The sequence below is a fragment of the Centruroides sculpturatus genome, unplaced genomic scaffold (genome assembly GCF_000671375.1).
Source record: "Centruroides sculpturatus isolate CEXI.00-Female unplaced genomic scaffold, Cexi_2.0 scaffold659, whole genome shotgun sequence".
NCBI lineage: Eukaryota > Metazoa > Arthropoda > Arachnida > Scorpiones > Buthidae > Centruroides > Centruroides sculpturatus.
Window position 1 is genome coordinate 213,375 of NW_019384850.1, and position 5,175 is coordinate 218,549.

Consider the following 5,175-nt stretch of genomic DNA (forward strand, 5'->3'; position numbering starts at 1 on the left):
TTCAAGAATACTATTTTTTTCTTATTTTACAAGAAAACTAGACTACAGATTGGCATGTTGTTGAGTGCTATAGTATGAAAGGAATGCCCAATGGGGCAAAAGTAACAAATTGCTCAGGGCCCGAGGAAATAGGATCCCTATACAATATTAATAAATAAAGAACATTTAAAAAATATTTAGAACTAAATTTTAAATAATTTGTTATTGTTATAAATTTTAAATAAATGTGTTAAATATTTTAACTTGTTTGAACAATTTTTGTCTTAAAATTATTTTATTATATTTACACAAATATGAACAAATGCAAATAAAAGTTTATCTGAACAAAGAGATAATAAATCAAAAGTATTCTAGAATCAACTGAAGAACTTTCAAGTCAAAAATGCATTTTGACTGATGAATCGACCAGCATAAAGAATTGAATAAAAGGATGTTGAATAGTATAGTGCAGCATTTTTCAAACTATGGGTCATGTTAAAATTTTAACAGGTCATGTAATGATACTACTTTCCACAGAAATACTTGTAATATTTGTATTACTAAAGTATTCTGTAAGAACTAAGAACAGTAGATGCATCTGTTAGCCATTCAGTGAGCCACTCAGTGACTATAGTCATCAAATTCTTTTGGGGCATATCACCAAAAACTAGCCTAAAACTATCGCGAAAAAAAATTCACATAAAAAATGAATTATGTAACAATAAAAAAAGACTTTTCTTTCCTAGACATAACTGTTTACAAAATCTTTTTCCAAAACAGTAATGAAAAAAAACATGTGGAAAAATACTTTAAAAATCCCACATTTTTTCCCTTTTCCCATATTTATTCTCCACTGCTGGGGGTAGAACCATACCCGACTAGTCCACTGTTGAAAGGTTAAGTACTAAAAACTGTTAAGAACTTTTTCTTATAATTATTATTGTCATTTAGTTATAAAGTTAACATCAGTGAATACGTGTATATGAAATTGATTTCTCTTTTTTACTTTGAATAACATCAAAATAGAAAATCATTATATGTAAGGTAGTAGTCATAATGTTATTCAAGTTGCAATAGTTTTGAAAATATTTCCTTGTTTATTCAAACTTTTAGGTTTATTGTCATACATAACAATAAATTATAAAAAATAAATAATGGATGACTTTTTGCACAAGTGGATCAATAAATGATTATTTTTGTGTATATACAAAATGAAATTAATAAAATCTTAAAATCTGAAAGGCATATTTTAAAAAAGGTTTTATTAAGTTTTAAAATTAAGCATTCATTAATTTTTCAAAGTAAAACAGACTCCTAAATAATTTTGAAATGGTCTGTTTTATTTACAATCATCAGTCTTACATTTCTTAATAGCTAAATTTCAATAATAAAAACTGAAATTGAAGTAAGTTATTTGTTATGAATCAAAATTGTCTTGAATTGCTATTAATATAAATGTAATCAATGTTACATTTCACATGTATTAGTTATTATCAATAATGCATAATTTTGTTTCATTATATAATATACAGTGACTCCAGTTTACCAGACTTTTTAAAATTTTATAATAGCACTTGGGATGTAGAACCATTACAAACAAATATATTGGGTTGCATAAGCAAAAAGTTTGAGAAACACTGGTCTAGTGTCTTTACTTAACACTTCATTGTGATTTTAAAAAAGTATATTAAGATACTGTTTTGTATGTTGGCTTCAAAAGCTTTTTTAAATTATAAAATCTCATTTATATATTCATAAGCCTTATACACTAACATGAAAATATCCAAATAAAATATTGTGTAAAGGAATATACCACAGTTCAATAAATTGCAAACAATAAGAAATTATAATTTATTTATATTACACATTCTAGAGAATATACATATCTGATTATTTTAAATATAAATGTAAATCTATCTTCCAACGTTAATATTTAATTTAGAATTAACATTTCCAATTGGATCTCTGCAAGAAAAAAAAATTAATGAAAGTTTATTTTAAATAATAGAATGAACAAAAATTAATTTTAAATTATTTGAATAACTGTATATATAGTACNTATTTTTCTTATGTAGATATGAAAATTGCTTGATGGTACATATAGTAATTTGAATAATATTGTATTATACTGATATTGTTTAGAAATGACAGTTATTTAATCAGGTATTTTCTAAATTTTTATTAACTATAAAACTCCCAGTTAAACATTTCTATTATATACACGTAAATTACAAAACTGTTCATTTTATTGTAATAATTATATAGTATTCATCTCCATATACAGGGATATTTTGAAGTATATGTGTCAGATTTCTTCAAAAAGTTTTCCTATAAGTTTTTTGGATATACATTTTGATTGAATTTTCAAATCTCTCTCATTTTCGTTATTTTAAAAATATTTCTTATTAGATAATAAAATACTAAGATAATACTAATATTCTAATACCTGTAGAATATTTTCAAGACAATATATTTTGAAAATATTATGCAACTAGCAGGTAAGCCCAGCAATGTCCATGCAAAACATACCAACAAATATTAAGTTTATACGATTATTTTGTACTTCTAATCCTTCTATTATATTACATTATAGTACTTGATTTATATAATTACAAAAGTTATCTTATGTAAGGATTTATCACACTGAATGACCAATCTAACACATTTTTTAAATTCTTTCTTCCTCTACACAATTTAAAGAATTTTTAAAATATGTTAGATTGGTCACTTGGTGTGATAAACTCTTACATAAATCAAATACTATAATATAACAAACATTAAAATGAAAACGATATAAAGTTTGGTTATTTCAGCCTACCATTGTGATGTCACATTTATCACGATACTCAGATGGTACGAAATGGTACAATTTCAATGGTCAAGTAGACACCAATTGAAAATATGATATCTTAAATTTTTTCAGATATAATTTTTTTCTAATGTTAACTCTAAGAAACTACCATTCACAGGTGAATACCAAATGATAATATGACAATGAATGGAATATAGATAGAAATTAATTAATATATAGAAATCCAATCAATATTTAGGGGTGATATTTATAACATTATCTAAGTTATAAGTATGTTAATGTAAATGCTAAGTTTCATAGCAATTGGTCAAATGGCCTAGGTGTGCATAGTGAACAAACAAACATCCTCATTTATATACATAAATAAATAAAGTAATTACAGAATATATGTATAAACATTGTGAGTTTCTATATATATATGTAGATAATTTAAGTATTTTTGTTTTCTTTTTTGAACATATTAAAGGCTATTGTGAAACAAGATAAAAAAGCATATAAATTAAATTATAAATATTAATTTACAGTAGAGCATTGATTATCCAAATATTGATCAACCGAAACGTCAATTAACCGAAAGCTTTCCAGTCAGCAAATTTAAATTTCTGTTAGTGTTGTGGCACTGCAGTCTTTGGCTATGTCTTGGGCTACTCCAATATAATTTTTGTCGGTGCATGTGTTTTAGCTGGCAGCACTGGTGCAACCATGAGAGGGTACTTTAGGATGTGCCAGGATTTGAACAAATTTCAACATGGGATAGGTCAATATATTTTTTTGTACATAATCGGTTATCTGAAAAATCAATTTTCTGAACAACCCCAGTCCCCAACTGATGCGGATAATCGATGCTGTACTGTATTTATATTTCAGATAAATTTTTTAAATAGAATTCTTACTTTATATTAATACAATTACAATACAATAACTTACTTGTTACAATTAGTGTTGGGTCCATTGAATTGTTTTTAAATCAACTCCTTCCTGAACCATTTCCCAGAGAGGACTGTTGTTATATTTTTATAAAATAATTATGTTTTAGTATATTCATATATCAAAGTTAAAATAAAAGGACTTGTATTTGTAAATACCTCATTTCTCTCAGTCGTTTTATATGATAAACACATTTCTTCACAGTGTATTCTATTTCTTCTTCTGTGGTAAATCTACCAATACCAAATCTGTAAAAACATCATTAGTATTAAAATTCCTAATAATATTTCTTTTTTATCAGTTTATAAAAAAAAAACCCAAAAAATGTTACCTAATAGAAGAATGTGCAAGATCTTCATCTGCTCCAATTGCACGCAAGACATAAGAAGGCTCCAGAGAAGCAGAAGTGCAGGCACTGTTTATAAATAAATGATATTGCCTAATGCATATAATCTTATAAAATTTATAAATATTTAGATTAATGTTCATAATAATTCAAATATAGACATCCCCACTTAACACTTTCTCAGCAGAATGTGTTTTGGATTGTGTATCCAAACTTTACAGAACATACTTATCTCTTGATGCAAGACTTTTTGACCAGTGTTTATTTAAGAAAAATTTATATTTGTCCAAAACTTCAACATATCTCACAGGAAATGTCTCAAGTTAAAAGCCAAATACAATTATTTAGAATATTAGAATCATTTATAGACATTATCAAAAATGAATATCAAAAAATGGAATATGTGTCTTGAATAGAGATAATACAGTAGAGCCTCGATTATCTGACCCCCGATTAACAGACACCTCGGTTAACCGACCATCCTAGTCGGCAAATTTCAAATGTCCNGGTCAAATGGCCTAGGTGTGCATAGTGAACAAACAAACATCCTCATTTATATACATAAATAAATAAAGTAATTACAGAATATATGTATAAACATTGTGAGTTTCTATATATATATGTAGATAATTTAAGTATTTTTGTTTTCTTTTTTGAACATATTAAAGGCTATTGTGAAACAAGATAAAAAAGCATATAAATTAAATTATAAATATTAATTTACAGTAGAGCATTGATTATCCAAATATTGATCAACCGAAACGTCAATTAACCGAAAGCTTTCCAGTCAGCAAATTTAAATTTCTGTTAGTGTTGTGGCACTGCAGTCTTTGGCTATGTCTTGGGCTACTCCAATATAATTTTTGTCGGTGCATGTGTTTTAGCTGGCAGCACTGGTGCAACCATGAGAGGGTACTTTAGGATGTGCCAGGATTTGAACAAATTTCAACATGGGATAGGTCAATATATTTTTTTGTACATAATCGGTTATCTGAAAAATCAATTTTCTGAACAACCCCAGTCCCCAACTGATGCGGATAATCGATGCTGTACTGTATTTATATTTCAGATAAATTTTTTAAATAGAATTCTTACTTTATATTAATACAAT